Here is an 18,016-nt window from a genome sequence, read left to right as displayed (position 1 = left end):
TGCTGAGTTCAATTGGTAAAAAGACCTGGTTTTTTTGTTGCTGCTGTCATTCTGTTTTTTGTTTTGAAATCCAACTTAGAAGGGATGGATTCCTCTCTTCCATTTGTCTATCTCCCTCCTTACAGCAGCTTTTCCCAGACTTGCAACTTGCTTTTCCTGCTGTTTTCCTCGTAAACTCTGATAAAATTGCCCTTGAGCTTCCTTCTGAGACATTTTTTTTTATTTTTTCATTATGAGACTAAGAACCCAAAGAAGAATCCTGATTTCCCATAAAAATATGCTATGCGCTGGTACTCTATGACAGGTTATGCCGTAATACAATACTATACAATATAATATTTTTATGACATAATGTGGTACTGTAATCAGGACTCCTGTTTATAGAGCTCCTTCTAGGTCCTTCTTACTCAGCAAACTCCTTACTCCTACTCCTTTCTCTGAGTGATCTTGACCATGAAGAACAGAACTCTCCTTTCAAGTCTTCACAGCCAGAAATCCTTTGCTACCACTGCAGTCTGCACACCTTTTTGGAAACAACCTGAGGGCAGAGGTTAGCTCATGTTAGCTCTGTTTACCAGTATACCTTAGGCCTAAGGAACCAGTATAACCAGATGCCTAAGGAGCTCAGAGTAGAAGCAGAGGCTGTGAAACAAGTAGACAAATGAAATTCCCTCAAACAAGGATAGTCTTTATGTTCTACCAAAGCCTTGAATGCATTTTTAGTATATTATGTAGCTGTGCAAGATAATGCAGCATAAAAGAACTCTAGAAAACAAACATAATACAATTATAAATGCTTTTCTGGAGGGTTGTTTTAACAGTGACAGGAACTGGTAACTACCGGTATGGGATGAGGTACGTGATGACTCTGGTGGAGCAAATCCTTAGGACAGACTTTATTGGGGCAGCTTTTCCAATGCCTTTGATACTGAATAAAGTCCCTAACATCAGACTCAGCTATTCAACTACACAGGATCGTTCTCAGCATTAGCCATACTTCTTTCCCTTTACCACATGACTCAGCTTCATGTCTAATCACTAGGTCCTCCAGGTTTGAGCCTTCGAACTACCCTTAAGCACAATCTTTCTTTTCCCTGCATCTTCATTACCAACCTTCTACACTACTGTAGTGTACTCTCACTGTTTCCACAGCTGTAATTTTGTGCTTCTCAATTTCATCCCCCCCCATCACTACTGGACTATTATACCGTAATAAAGCATGGAATATAGTACTCCCCCCCTTTAAAGGATTCCAGTCAGGGGCTCTAAGTCACCTTGAGTGTCTTGAGTTGGCTCACTCCAAATGGCAAACAGCCCTTAAAAGGGTTCTTATCTACCACTTCAATTTCTTCTCATATTTAAAATTCTAATGATATAAAATGTAATTCCCCCTCAAATTATGAGACTTCACAATTAACTTCCTTAGAGCAAGTGGTAGTGCATCAAGGTTCTTTAAGAACTCTGCTGTGTATTTGAAATCTGTTCCAGAATGTCAAACGTATCTGCAATGCTTAAAATGAATCTCTAACCATAAAAATGTTATTATGCTCATCTCAAAGTCATTTCCCACATGTAAGCAGGCAGGAGTTTAACCACAAAGCCATCGCCATGGAAAGATATGTGTGTTTCTCTTGGATATTTAGTGTCTATGACCAAAATAAATAATATTTCTTGACCTCCACTTAATTATATTAGTAGACTGAGTCTCTAAAAACATGCCTGAAACTTAAGACTTTTCCATTATTAACCACTATTTATTGCCCTTAAATAATACTTTAAGCTATAAAAAAGAATAATTTCTATTGTAAGGATTTTCTGTGTAACATAGTCTGAAATCTCCATGGAAATGCCTTAGGTAGAGATCCAATTTTAGTTGCATTTGTAGTTCACAAAGGCAATTATATGAAGCCAATAACCCCAAATGTATGATACTTGAAATTCCAAATTTCAACCAGTCAATATTTACAGAGCACCCACTGAGTGGGTAATGTTGCAGTGGCACCATACATAAAATCAAAGTAAGCATTTTATTACAAGGAGTGAACAATTCTGCTGGGACACCACTGTGTAAAATCCTCGGTACCACTGCTAGTCACTTGAACATAAAATTGAATGGCATGTTAATAAGAGCACTCACTTGAGGACTTGTTTCTACAGTGCTAATGTGTTACCCATAACCCTGTCACATGGCGAATGCTGAGGAAGGTGCGTTGCACTGTGTCCAACATCCAAATAGAGATTATTCATATTTCTACCTTGTCATTGGAATGCTAAGGCACATTTCCCAGTTTCTATTTGCTTAAGAACTATTAATCTCTGTCCTGAAAAACAGTGAAACCTGATTCCCAGAGAAGGCAGAAAGATTCAGGGAAGTGAGGGGTAAATGATGCTACTCTAGCTATGAAGTACTCTCTATGTTGAGAGTACTTCAGTCATAAAAGGCATAACTGACTGACATATGCATCATTTCCTACTATGGGTCCATAAGTATCTATGGGCAGGTACAAAAGAAACTCAGAATAAATAGCTAACTGTGGTGCCTAGTAGCAAACCAAAGCCTATGCTACCTTCCAGGCTTCCTCAGAATCACAAACACTTATTACAGAGTATAGTCTGGCATGCTGTCTCTTCTCATCATATCACCTACCCTAAACTTTAAGCTCCTGGACTTCTGCCCCATAAGCTTTTTATCCCTAAATTAACCTGCCATTTCGGCCATGCTGTCTCTTGGCTCTGCTCTTTCTTGTCTTCCTCTCTTGGTCCTCCCTACTTCCTCCCCCCACCTTCTCTCTCCTCTCGAGGCCCAGTCCAACCTGCTGCCCATGTCTAACGCACTACTCTCCTTGCTCTAAACTCTTCCTGATGCCTCTGGCTGTACTCTTCCTCATATCTACAAAAAGAAACACTCCCTTCAACCATGACTTTGGAGTTGTCATGCCCTCATTTTATACATCTATGGGCAGCAAAGATTTTGAGTATAACAAGACTGATGGGAGATCCCACTCAGATACAAAGCGATCAGTAGAGTTCCACCATGACATGTATAACTAAGTGAGGGATGCTAGATCTATGGATAAAATATTTGCCACTTAAGAATGAGTACAAGTCTTGAATCCCCAGAACCTACATAAAACCCTTAAAGGTGAGGTAGCCACCTGTTACCCTGCTACGTGGGAAGCAAAGAGAGATACAGGATCCTTGGGTTGAGCTCATTGCTAGTCTAGCCAGAACGAACCATCTATGTGCTTAATAAACAAAGTAGAGTGTGAATGATACTCAGTATCAACTTTGATCTCCACAGAGTCTTACACACATGTTCATGATCATCTGTACACATGTATGTACTAATATACACACAAGCGCACACACATACACGTAATGCACATAAGCATATATACGTCAAATTTGGCATCTCAAAAAAGTCAATAATAATTCTATTAGTGTCTTAAGGAGAGTCTTGAATATGAGTGCATTTAAGTGGGTGTACTTTGAACCAAATTAGGGAGTTTGAACTGTGTCCTGGAGGTAAAGGTAATCATACTCATGTTTTATCATATTTGAGATCAATAGTAGAGTGCCCAAAATGATTCTTGGCAATAGACCATAAAGTAGGCAGAAGAGCCAAGCCTTGTTTAGAAAAGGTAGGAATGAGAGTTCAGGAGGCAAAGCAGCAATAAGACAGAAGAATAAGTCTATGAAGATGTCATAGATAAATGATAATCAGTAACTCATGGTGGCACAGTCAATGAAAGCAGAATATTGTTGGTGTGAAATCCTGGGAAAGGAAGTGTGGCTTAGAAGATCGACCTTAAGCTAGAGTACTAACTAACCATTGCTTTCCTGCAGCCCTCAGGTATAAAACTGAGATAGCAGAACAAGTTGCAGTCAAGGGTGAGGAGGACGTATATGTCATCTGGGAAATGTTGATTTATTTTCTTGTTTGTATATTGAAGTTTCAAATAAATTTTAGATATTAGATTCTTCCCTAAGTTAGGAATAAGACTGATGTAGTCTCTCCCTCAGGGACTTTGTAAATTTTTATTTTAGAAGAGATTTAGTTATGAAATAAATAAACAAGTGTTTTCAGATAATAATAATGAAACAAAAACAAATAAACAAAAGAAAAAACCCAATTGTGAATAGAACATTTCAGTGTAAGTCCTGAAGCAAAGGCTTAGAGGACAAGGATCTAATTCAAAGGAAGTTGTTATGTGATCAATTGTATGGAATTTTTTAAAGAAATAAATCTGGAAAACCTAATAAGGAGAAGTCTTTTCAGGTGAAGATTCATCGGATGTGAAGTGCTATAAGTGGCATAAAAAAGATGTGCTCAGAAGACAGACATTGACTTCAGCAGCCAATTATTGAAGAAACAACGGACACCAAAATTCACCATGCTCTGAATACCTCTCCTTAGGTGTGCAGGGCTTGGCCTTCGTTCCAGGTGGGAAAAACTAGAAGAATTTGATCAAGACACAAGACAATCTTGTTAGACTATTGCAATGTGATTTCAGTGTTCCTGCTTTGTGAAGGGACTACAGCTGATCTGTGTCTTTATATTTTCTTTACCATGGAGATTATGGTGAGTCAAACAATTTCCCAAACATTACTCTAGAAATGTCTAGCAACAGAGGTTCACTTTTTTGAATAATAATTTTTAAAATTGTTTTATTTATTTACATTTCAAATGTTGTCCTCCCTCCTGTTTCCCCCTCCCAGAGTTCTTCATCCCATCTCCCCTCCCCTTTGTCTCTCATGGGTGTTCCCCCACCCACCCATCTCATCTCACCTCACCTCACCTCACCCCACTACACACACATCACCCTTCCCTGGGGCATCAACTCTCTACAAGATTAGGCGAAGTCTCTCCCACTGAGGCCAGACAAGGCAGTCCTCTGCTACAGATGTGCCAGGGACCCTGAAATAACCATTGTATGCTCTTTAGTTGGCGGCTTAGTCTCTGGGAGCTCTGAAGGGCCCGGGTTAATTGACACTGTTCCTCTTCCTATGAATTGCCATCTCCTTCAGTTCCTTCAATCCTTTCCCTAACTATTCCGTAGGGGTCCCGACCTTAGTCCAATGGCTGTAAGTATCTGTATCTGTCTCAATCAACTGCTGGTAAAGCCTCTTATAGGGCAGTCATGCTAAGTTCCTATCTGTAAGCACAATATAGCATCAGTAATAATGTTAGGGTTTGGTGCCTGACTGTGATATGGATTCCAAGTTGGGCCAGTCACTGATCGGCCTTTCCTTCTTTCTCTGCTCCATTTTTGTCCCTGGATTTCTTTAGACAGGTATAATTCTGGATCAAATGTTTTGAAGACGGGTTGGTGACCCTATCGCTCCAATGAGGGTCCTGTCTCTCTACTAGAGGCGGTCTCTTCAGATTCCATTTCCCCACAGTTGGGCATTTTAGCTAAGGTCACTCCCATTGAGTCCCAGGAGACTTCCCCAACCCCACCCCCTGCAGCTAATTATTCTCATTCTGCTGGCCCTCTGGGCTTTTCTGTCTCCCCTATCCCCACTTTTATAAGCGATAACCATGTGTGCAAGAACATTTTTGAAAAATAATGAATGTAAACAAATGTTAACTAAATCCTAGAAGCTAAACATTCATGGCATAGATTGTTCCCTAAGACAGCAAAGTCCTTCTCTTGGGGCAGATGCAGCAGCAGTCAAGCATATTTGTCTTTAAATGTTTCTCTTTTTCCTAAATCAGTGCTATGAAATTTTTGAACAATGATCAGAATCCCAATAACACCCAGGGGAACCAAACTATTGGAAGCAGATTCTTCTGGATTGAACACATACACCATGTTGTTCTTACAATGTCCACCACTTCTTGGCAAATAATCTAGACATGTTCTTGCTATGGCTATGCTTACCTCTCATTGGCACCAGGACAGGCATAATTTTATTGCTTGGAAACTCCCAGGAAGAATAAATTCAAATAGTCTCTTCTACTCCGTAGTGTCTGAAGTTAGCAACAATGTGTAATGTACTTGAACATCAAAGTATACTTTAAATGTTTCATCCACTAAAACAAACTGGCAAACATAAAACAAGTTAACAAATAAAAATAATTAAAACAACAGGTATGTGAGGTGATAAGATGTTGCCTGGTAAAAGAACCCATTTCACATTATGTACACATGTGAGAAAAATATGTTATGTACATGATAGTATAAGATTATCACAAAGGCATATGGTTCTTATATTGCAATTTTAAAATATCATGTAGCTGTAAAAACAGTTTTATAAAGAGTTCTTCTATATATACTTCTTTCCTCATTCAGATCAATCACCTGACTGTTTATACTGTTCCAAGTCCTTGTTGAGTCTTATTATAAGTATATTAATATATTGGTATTCTTGTACCTTTATTAAGAGTTATACTCAGAATAAATAGGATATTTTTTCAAAGATGTATTTAATTTCTTTCTAAATTTAAATTTTTCTTAATTTTTTAATTTTGGTACCACTAGCACAACTTACAGGGCAGTATACTTGATGTAATGAAAAGAAAAGGGAAGATGCTAAGCTTCAACAGATAAAAGACCCCAGGAAGCTGTGTCTACCAACACCCCATCACATTTATCACTAGCTGCACTTTTCCAAACTGTGGTTGTGACAGTCCGGAGAAGTGGCTCTTTAGCCACGTGATATTATTGTTCTGTCTGTGGCAGATTTTTACAGTGCCTCTAATGCATTTGGGATGACTGTCTCAGTGTAACCTGAAGTTTCCCAACAACTCCTGCTAACAGCTGTAGCCATTTTCTGCTGTTTATAAAATCTTCTGTTACCATATCAACCACCAGATCCATAGCCACCACCATAGGGTGGCTACCTGAGATTCTTCCCCCAAAACTGGCCCCTTTCATGTGTTCATACTTTGATTGCTGTTGCCCACTATAATCTCCAGAGCCATTATAGTTTCAATCACCACCGATAATTCCTCCTTCACTGTGCACATCATATCCCCCTGTCCCACCACCACCCCATACCCACCAGCTGGGTTTCCACGATCACCATTGCCTCCTCTGCTGCTACAACCAGAACCTCCACCGTAGTTGCCACCATCACCTGCATATCCATTATATCCACCATCCATAGCTACCACTGCTGCCACCACCTCTAGCACCAGAGCCTCCTCTTTCACCAACGTTTTCACCACAACTAAAATTACCTCTCCCACCTCCAAAGTTTCCTCCATGTCCCATGAAGTCGCCAGATGCACCTTCATGACCTCTAGGAGATCCAGCAGACTCCACCTGTTCTTTAGAAAGGTCCTTCTCACTTCACAATTCTGTTCATTGGCGTTTCGTGTTTCTGAGCAACAATTTATCCACTGCGTCATGATCATCAGACATTACAACTCTGCCTGTCTTTTTCAACTCTGTCTTTCATAAGTTCTATGGTTTCAGTCTGGCGATACGTTTCTAAAATAAGTTTTTTTAGGGTGAGGACACAGACATGCCTTGCCACATACATGGAGACCATACAACATTTGTGGGAGTCTGTTCTCTCCTTCCACCGTTAGAAAGCTGTATCTTTCTTATTTCTGTCACTATACTGTTCACTCAAATCTAGTTAGTGTCAGAGCTTCCAGGTGATTCTCTTTCCCCCATCTGCCATCCCACTGTAGGAACCCTGGTATTATAGAAATGCATGGTCTTCCCTCTGTAGGGCTTGCCCAGCAAATACTGTTTGCAGAAACATCTTCCTAGCCCTGGAGATGGCCTTTTCACATACAAAGAAAGGGTTGAGTTCCTCTCCCTTTAATGAAAGTCACCTTGAAAGGAGCTTAGGAGGAATGTCAAAAAGTTGTAGACACTGGACTATTTTAAATTATAACCTACAAAGTTTTGTTACAGAGCTGTTCAACTACCAAATTTACATGCCTTCAGAGTTTAAATAAATGTTAGCTGATTTTAAAGATGTGAGTGAACATTTATAAAAAGAGAGAACCTCTCAGGATGATTTCTCTATGCTTGACAATCTTGGGTTCCTCTGTGGACAGATTAAGTGAATCTCTAGGAAATATAACCCTTGCTGCTTTAACAAGCGTTAGAATCTAAATGATTATGAAATAACATTTGCAGAAGTAGAAGCATTTTAGGCAAGCACCATTAGAATCTGGGCCACTCCCTCTAAACCCCCACCTTGCTCAACATCTACAAACTTTACATGCAATAATTTAACTAGTAAGGAAAATAATGATTAATTTTTTTTCTTTTTTTCGGAGCTGGGGACCGAACCCAGGGCTCTACCACTGAGCTAAATCCCCAACCCCAAAAATGATTAATTTTATTTTAATTGACTCAACTATATGATGTCTGAAAAAAATGATGATTCATAAGATTTGATGTGACTGTTTTTAGACCAGAGGGAAAAATGGAAAAGGTCTGGCCATGCACCAAATGGCCAAGGTTTGTCAATATCCTGTAATAAATACCAGGAGAAAATTGTTAGGTATGAATCAATTTATTCAGGACAATCTTTAAAATGCCTCCATTGTGTAAAATCGCTTTTTCCCCCTTTAACCTGAAGTGCCTGTCTGTGTCTACTGTTCTTCATAAAGGACTTGATTAGTTCCAGACCAACACAACTATGTCTGCATCTCTCCTCAGTTAACTACGGCTCCATAACATCCTACCCACACCTCTAGAATCCCATCGTGAAGAGTTGCCTTGCGAGAAAATAAAATGAAAATCTAAGGTCCTTTCATATCAAATACATTTGAATTGAATTGCAAGTGGCTTTTCTCTTCCCGTGGAGTTATTAGAAGTGTGTTCCACTCACCCTGGATGTGAACTGTAGGGAGATATTTACTCTCATTTTTCTCCTAGTCAACTCTTGAGACAGCAGTTGCCATGTTAGTGACTAATCCTTCACTTTGGATGTAGATGACCTTGGGCTTGTTAATGAGCCTTTTTAAATTTTCGGGCTCTTTGGCTATAAAACTGAGCTAACAATTTTAGAGTTATTTCAGGGGTAAATTAAGTCATATCACGTATTAAAAGCAAATGGTGTTTTATAAGTTCTGGATACAATTACATGATTTTATAGAGTTTTCTTTTTTAAGTTTGGCAGAAAACTGGTAGTTTTATTTGTATGTACGTTGGATCACTTATGCAATGCAACCAGGTTAACGATTATAATTCATTGTAATTCAAGCTTCTTTGGAATCGAAGAATCGATCCTTCTAGCAAATAGTAGTTAATTTTAACTTGTAAAAGTATGGTAGTAAGATATGAAACAGTCAAGATTGATGAGTCAATATCAATTTTTATAAACATTATTTCAGTCTGAAGAACTTATTATAAAATTATACAAACATTTCCTTTGTTTCAGAAACTTACTAAAATAAAACATATCAGCTATGAGAGCAATTATGTTACATTAATTTTATTCAGGTCAAGAGGATGATGGTATGTCTGAGACCAGCTTCTACTATACAATGATACATGTCTCAAAAAGAACTATTATTACTCTTTATTTAAGCTAATTTAAGTTTCAATAATTTACAAATTGAATACCATGTCTTCTGAAATAAATAGCATTAAGGCATAGGTAAAATATTAAGGCCTAGAGGGGATGTTAAAGCCTAGGTAAAATGTTAAGGCCTAGGTAACTGTTACCTGACTTGCCTGCCATTATAAGAAAAATTTCTTATATGTTTCTACTGTTACTAGGAAATTTTCTAAGGCCAAGTTAATTATATATTCTGTAATGTTTTGTGTCCTTAGAAATCAGTCATGATAGAAGTTAGTAAAACTGGTTTGTATTTAGTCACAATAATCTTGGACCTGAACCATTCAGCCAGCAACACTTCCACAATGCATAAGCTTTTGTTGTATGAGATACCCCTGGGATGGACCCCAACTTAAGAGATATAAAAAAGTATTTAAAACGAGACTTCCATTTTAAGTAGTGATTATGTAAAATCTAAGTTCCCAAGACCTCCCTGGGAAATGGCATCCTACTTGGCAGAAAGAAGCAAGTATGTGGGCAACTGATATCCTGGTTAGACAAATGGTTAGAATATTAGACAAACCATGTCCCATGCTAGTAGATAAGTTAAGACATGAATGTTAGGCAAGGCAAGTCCACTGCCACAGTTGAATAGCACAACCCACGGAAGCAAGTTAAGTGTACAACAAAGATATGTTCTAAGGAAATCCCTACATACCTAAATTCTAATTGGTAGAATAACTAGCATAGATGTTCATAGATCTATGAGTAGGTTTTGAAAGCCCTGTGACTTAAAATGCCATGTAATTCACAATAATGTTTCAGTTTCTGAATCTTGACCATAACCCTGGTTGATCAGTCCAGCATATGTTCAATAGCCTATCTCTGTCAGACTGAGCTTGATGTTCATAATTTTTGTGAGGCAATTATTGGACCCCCAACAAGTAGATAGAAACAGCTTAATATACCAATAGATATGAAGGAATAAAACACATTTTCATTTTGGAGATTCTGATTTTTAAGGAGAACAAGTGGCCTACAATCATATGATTCTTGTTTTTCCTTAAAATATGAATCCAGCAGGGAATGAACAATGATTAGTCTTCATGGAATGTGGATCAGGAGCAGAAGAAACCCCAAAGGTATAGAGTCACAATAGGACAAGGAAGCGTTGTTTCCAACTGACATTTCTCATAGTCCCTAGGAATGACTACAAATAATAAAAATTACAAGCAATTATCTCGCTTCATTCCTGGAGTTGGGAAGAGAAGCCTAAGAGAGATGGTGCTTCTGGATGCTCTTCCAGGGGCAGTCAGCAGGGTCCCACATGCTAGGAAAAGATGCTACATGGTTGAAAATTTGCAACCTTTCAAAAATCACTTTTAACTTTGTCTACTTTTTGGCATCTCACAGGAATAAATTTAGGAGCAGATCACTGAAGGGAAAAAATCACATTTAATCACCACAATAAAGAGAAAGGGAATCACTGGCAGCCAGTGAATAACTCTATTTCTCTCTGTAGATTTGGCAAAAGTCTGTTTAGATTTTGCCCTTAATTTGAATACTTAACGTGGCAATATATTGAAACCATGTGACATGAAAGGATAGTCTAAGTTTCTCAGGGTCTCAAAGAAACAACTCTTCTCAACTCTCTCTCCCAGGCCATGTCTCAAAGTATGTGAATGTCAAAAAAGAAAAAGGAAGGTAGGAATGCTGCTATAACTTCCCAAAACAAAAGAGATGCTCTGAAAAACTTGGAAGTAATAGAAGTGGACTTTACAGCTCAATAGTCCTAAGGAATCGTGGCAGAGGAGCACAGCATTATAATGCAGAGATCATGGCAGCATCTTCACATTTTAAACTTGTCAAGAATAAATATTATAAACAAGGAAGGAATAAATAAAGGAGAAAGGGAAGAAAGGACAGTGGAAAGGAGGTAGGGAAGAATGGAGAGAAAGGAGAGGGAGGAGAGTGATAAAAATAAAGGTAAAAATTTTTCCACAATGAACAATCAATAAACAGTTTGAAAGAGCAAAAAAAAAAGAATTCTACTTTATGTGTCTTTCTGTTTCTTTGTCTTTCTGTTTTTGTCTGTTTGTCTCTATTTCTCTGTATGTTTTTCAGTCTCTGTTTCTCTCTCTCCCTCTGTCTCTTTCTCTGTGTGTCTCTGTCTGTGTCTCTGTGTCTCAGTCTCTGTCTCTCTGTCTCTCTGTCTCTGTCTCTCTGTCTCTCTGTCTCTCTGTCTCTCTGTCTCTCTGTCTCTGTCTCTCTGTCTCTCTCTGTCTCTCTCTCTGTGTGCGTGTGTGCGTGTGTGTGTGTGTGTGTGTGTGTGTGTGTGTGTGTGTGTGTACCAGGGCTACAGTTGATAAGACCTCCCTGAACAATTCTCAGAGGCATTAACCAAATGCCAATGTTTTACCAATGACTGATAGTGTTAAAGAATTCATGTTTGACCAATTTTCAAATTACACAAATTCCAGGAGGCTATTTAACCTAGTGACCATCTGTCAATCTTCCCTCCCATGAGTCCTGCACACAAAGAAAAACGAAGAGATAAGCTAAACTAGCGGTATGCTCTAAATTATATCTTAAATATAGAATTACAGGTTCATGGAAAAAGAAATCATTTCAGAAAAGGACTACACAGATAATAATGCTATATAGTAAAATTTACAGCATTCCTCTCAATCCTTCCTACACTCATGAACTCTCCTCAGTTATAGCTTCTCTTCAGTGTTTATTGCCTTCCTTCCACATGCTTTTCTGTGTCATTAACAGTAGAAATTCAAGTTATACACACACACACACACACACACACATAAATATATATATATAAAATCTTTTCTGTAAACTATATAAGCACTAATATTACATAGATTACATATAAGCTATGTAACAACTAACCTCCTCCTAACATCTTTTGGATATCTGTCTATGTATCTGTCTGTCTGTCTATGTATGTATCTATCTTCCTTCTTTCTATCTATCTATCTATCTATCTATCTATCTATCTATCTATCTATCTAATCATCTATCATCTATCTTTACCCATCTATTTACAATCTATGCTTATTCATCTACATACTATCTTTTATAGTCTATTATCTATTCATAATCAATCTATTCATCTATCATGATGATGATCATCAACATCACTTATCCTATTTTCTCTCCACATTGATTAGAATCCAGTTGTCTATATACTTCTGAAATAAACATCTTCACAAACATTATGTATTCAATCTTCATGCAATTGTGTGACTTTTTCAATGTGACAACATTCATTGAAATTGTAAAATGTTTTCATATTTTATTGGTTCTTTGGGAATTTCATATCATTAACTCAGATCACACTCATTTCCTAGTCCTTCTCTCTCTGTAATTCCCCTGACCTTGTGACCCAAACAACTTAAAATAAAAATAGAATTAAAATTAAAAAATGCAAGTCCAATTTGTGTTTTCTATGCTCACTGGTGCACTTTCAAACTCTCAGTGGCCTGCCTCTTAAATAGTACTGAGTCATTTCCATTGTGCATTCCTGCTAGAAACCATCAATTTTCAAGAGCTAACGTCCCCATTCCTATCACTCTTTTTCAGCGTTCTCTTTAATTATAGATTCCTGTTTAGGCTGCTACTTATTAGGGATACGGGGAGGGGTTGTCACAAAAGCCTTGCATGCCCCTCTTTTTCTATGTTTCTGCAATCATCAATGTCACTGAAAAAGTAGCTATTTGGCTCTTTATAGTCAGTGGCATAGACATTTTTATGGTTTCTGATGACAGCACAGACCGTGAGCTTGGTCCCCAGCTGAAGTAGGACCACAAACCCAAACAAGTCCACCAGTGCCAACATGGCCCACTGATATCAATACGGCTGCATTTATCAGCCCAGACCACAAACATCCACATGGCCTTTGGTGGTAACTTGATTCAAAGACTACCACAGGTCTCAGCTGCAGCAGGACACAAGGCCTACATATGACCCTGAAAGGCAATAGGTACCAGATGTCACCATGGTCTCAGGTGGCAATGCAGATCACCAAAAAACCAATTTGCTCCTTAGTAGAGTGGCATCACTTATTCTGCCTCCCTTCACAGTGCACATACCACCTTGTCTTTCTAAATTTCCCATATCTCCATTTCATATTTGTTGATTTTTCCCCACCTCCCAAGCCATGAGGTAAGTGACCTGACTGGCTGACACTGCCTGCACCATGAGGGAGTACAGAGTACAGTCTGTTTTTTTATTATTATTTTTTTCATTGGATACTTTTATTTACATTTCAACTGTTATTCCCTTTCCTAGTTTCCTGCTGTAAACCCCTTATACCATGCCCCTCCCCTTCTTCTGTGAAGGTGTTCTCCCTGCCCAACCACCCTTCACCAACATTCCCCTGCAAAGGGGGCATCCAGCCTTGGCAGGACCAATGACTTCTCCTCCCAGTGGGGTCTAACAAGGCCATCCTCTGCTACATTTGATAAACCTTTCTTAACTACTATAAAAATCCCTACAAACGTCCAAATTCAAATTAAGAAAAAAATAACAAAATAAAATTATTAGGCTTGTTGTTGTTATTTTTCAATGTCATAGTTACTTTTGACTTACAACTTCATTGTTTTTTAGAAAATACATGTCTACTTTTATGCTGGAACAGAACACTAGCTAGTCTGCTCTCCGGAAGAGGCTATGAGAGACATACTAGAGGATCCACTGTACTCAGTATTTGTTAAGACCCACCCTCCTCACGTTCCACAGTAGTTGTTGGGGGCAGGTAGTGGACTCTGGCACCTACAAACTCCCCACACCCCCACCCTTCAAACAACAATCCACTATCACCTGGTCATTTCTGCTGGGATAGACTGCTAGCTAGTCTGCTCCCTGGAAGAGTTGATATCCTCAGACATACCAGAAGATCGGCTGCACTCAGAACACTTGACGTCATATCATGAAGCATACCAGAAGAACCACTGCACTCAAAACATTTGATACCACATCCTGAGTCATCCTAGGAGATCTGCTGCACAGAGAACATCTGACACCACAACCAGAGATATCCCAGGAGAGGCACTGCACCCAGGAAACCACAGTCTGAAGGCAGCCCAGGAGTTATTCTGTACTCAGGGGAACTGGGCAATTGACACCACAGTCTGAAGACCTCCCAGGGGTTCTGAGGCATGCAGGGCAACTGACTAAAAAACTGAAAGAGTCCCTGGAGTGTGGCTGCACACAAGGAAACAGAAACCCCTACATCCCAAGAACAGCTTCTCACAGGACAACAGTGTGACTGTTCAGCTGAGGACCCAACAATCTGAAGGCCTCCTAGAAGATATACCGTAGCCATGACAACAAATCAGCAGCTTCTCTGCCTCTCTGAAGGCCCTCCAGTTGGAAGGCCCCATGAGAGATCTGCTACAGCCAAGGCAACAGGTCTAACAAGAGACCTGTTGCAACCAAGAGAAAAGAGATGCAGACTCCAGACAGCATCACCCAGACCAGCAAACACTAGGAATAACCAGATGGTGAGAGGAAAGTGCAACACCATAAAGAACAGAAGCCTGTATACTTGGGCATCATCACAACCAAGTTCTCCCAACACAGCAAGCCCTGAATATACAAACAAACCTGAAAATAAGGAACCTGAACTAAAATCCTATCTCATGAAGATAATAGAGTCCTTTAAGGAGGATATAAATAAGTCACTGAAAGAAATACAAGAAAATACAGGTAAACCGGTAGAAGCCCTTATAAAGGAAACAAATAAATCCCTTAAAGAAATACAGAAAAACACAATCAAAGAGGTGAAGGGATTGCATAAAGCAGTTCAAGAGCTAAAAGTGGAAGTAGAAACAATAAAGAAAACACAAATGGGGGCAAACCAGGAAATGGAAAACCCAGGAAAGATGTCAGGAGTTACAGATGTAAGGATCACCAACAGAATACAAGAAATAGAGGATTGAATCTCGGGTGTAGAAGATATAGTAGGAGAGACTGACACAACAGTCAAAGAAAATTCAAAACATAAACTTCTAACCCAAAACATCCCAGAAATTCAGGACACAATGAAAAGACCAAATCCAAGAATAATTGGAATGGAAGAAAATGAAGATTCAGCAGCTCAAAGGACCTGAAAACATCAACAAAATCATAGAAGAAAACTTCCCCAATTTAAAGAAAGAGATGGCCATAAAGGTACAAGAAGCCTACAGAACACCAAACAGATGGGACCAGAAAAGGAAGTCCTCTTGTCAAAATACTAAGTACACAGAACAAAGAGAATATTAAAAGCTGCAAGGGAAAAGGCCCAAGTAACATACAAAGGCAGACCTATCAGAATTATACCAGACTTCTCAACAGAGACTATAAAAGCTGGAAGAGTCTTGTCAGAGGTCATTCAGCCTCTAAAAAAACACAAATGCTAGATCAGGCTACTCTACCCAGCAAAACTTTCAATCAACATAGATGGAGAAACCAAAACATTCCAGGACAAAACCAAATTCAAATGGTATCTATCTACCAATCCAACCCTACAGAGGATCCTAAAAGGAAAAGTTCAATACAAAGAAGATACAAAAGAAAAGACATTACGCATCTCACAACAAAGCCAAAAGGAAAAAGCCACAAAAACATAAAGATACCTATAAAAGCAAACGTAACAGGAACCATCAGTCATCTGTCTTTAATCTCAATATTAATGGACTCGACTCACCTACAAAAAGACATAGGCTAACTGACTGGATACACAAACAAGCTCTGGTGTTTTGTTGCATACAAAAAACACACCTCACTAACAAAGACAGAAACTATCTCAGAGTTTCGGAGATAAAAGATGGAAAAGGTCGACCAAGCAAATGGTCCCAAGAAACAAGCTGGAGTTGCCATCCTAATATCCAATAAAGTAGACTTTCAACCAGAAGTTATCAAGTGTGATTAGGAAGGGCACTTCATATTAATCAAAGGGAAAATTCACCAAGAGAAAGTCTCAATTCTGAACATCTATGTCCCAAAAGCAAGAGCAACCACTTTCATAAAAGCAACTTTAGTAAAGCTCAAAACACATATTGGGAGACATCCACACCCCACTCTCACCAATGGACAGGTCATTGAAACAGAGACGAAACAGAGACACTGTGAAACTAATAGACGTTTTGAACCAAATGGATTTAAGTCATATCTACAGATCAATGAAGAATACAACTTCTTTTCAGCATCTCATAGTACCTTCTCCAAAACTGACCTAATAATTGGTCAAAAAACAACCCTCAACTGATACAAGAAGTTCCAAATAATCCCATGCATCTTAGCAGACCATCATGGCCTAACGCTGCTCTTCAATAGCAAAAAAAAGCAACAGAAAAACCAAACACACATGGAGACTGAACCATGCTCTATTTGAAAATTTGGTCAAAGATGAAATAGAAAAAGAAATTAAAGACTTTTAGAATTTAATGAAAATATTGACACGTCATATCAAACTTATGGGACACAATGAAAACAGTGCTAAGAGGAAAATTCATAGCATTGAGGGCACTGATAAAGAAAATGGAGAGATCTTACACTAGCAACTTAACAACACACCTGAGAGCTCTGAAACAAAAAGAGGCAAACACACCCAAGAGAAGAAGAAGGCAGGAAACAGTCAAACACAGGCCTGGAAACGAAATAGAAACAGAGAGAACACAACAAAGAATCAGCAAATACAAAAGCTGATTCTTCGAAAGAATCAACAATAAACCTCTAGCCAAACTAACTAAGGGTCCAGAGGCAGTATCCAAATTAACAAAATCAGAAATGAAAAGAGACACATAACAATAGAAACAAAGGAAATTCAAAAACCATTAGATTCTACTACAAAAGTTGACACTCAACAAAACTGTAAAATCTAGATGAAATTGATGGTTTTATAGATAGATACCACATAACAAAGTTAAATCAAGAGCTAGTAAGATTTGTAAAATGGCACATATCCCATAAGGAATTAGAAGTCTTTTTAATTAATTTTTATTAGATATATTTCTTTACTTACATTTCAAATGGTATTCCCTTTCCCAGTTTCCTGTCCATAAGCCCGCATCCCCACCCCCTCCTCCATATGGGTGATCCCCCCATTACCTCCCTTACCATCCCCCCGACAATCCCGTGCACTGGGGATCCAACCTTGGTAGGACCTAGAGCTTCTCCATCCACTGGTGCCCCAACAAGGCTATTCTCTGCTACATATGCAATTGGAGCCATGGGTCAGTCCATGTATAGTCTTTTGGTAGTGGTTTAGTCCCTGGAAGCTATGGTTGGTCGGTATTGTTGTACTTTTGGCATTGCAAACCCCTTCAGCTCTTTCAATCCTTCTTCTAATTTCCCTAAACAGGGTCCTGTTCTCAGTTCAGTGATTTGCTACTAGCATTGACCTCTCTACATGCTCTGAATGTGTCTCTCAGGAGAAATCTATATCCAGTCCCTTTCAGCATGCATTTTTTAGCTTCATCAATCTTATCTAGTTTTGGTGGCAGTATATAAATGGGCCACATGTGGTGCAGGCTCTGAATGG

The 18,016-nt window shown here is 38.8% G+C and overlaps 1 pseudogene; it reads right to left on the bottom strand.

Moving 5' to 3' along the window:
- Positions 1–5,507: 5,507 nt before the first annotated feature.
- LOC134479717 (heterogeneous nuclear ribonucleoprotein A3-like) lies at positions 5,508–17,421 on the bottom strand (annotated as a pseudogene).
- Between the last annotated feature and the right edge of the window lie 595 nt (positions 17,422–18,016).

Source organism: Rattus norvegicus, chromosome 7, assembly GCF_036323735.1.
Source record: "Rattus norvegicus strain BN/NHsdMcwi chromosome 7, GRCr8, whole genome shotgun sequence".
NCBI classification, from domain to species: domain Eukaryota; kingdom Metazoa; phylum Chordata; class Mammalia; order Rodentia; family Muridae; genus Rattus; species Rattus norvegicus.
Note: the sequence above shows the minus strand (reverse complement) of the source record. Positions and strands in the feature narration are given on the sequence as shown.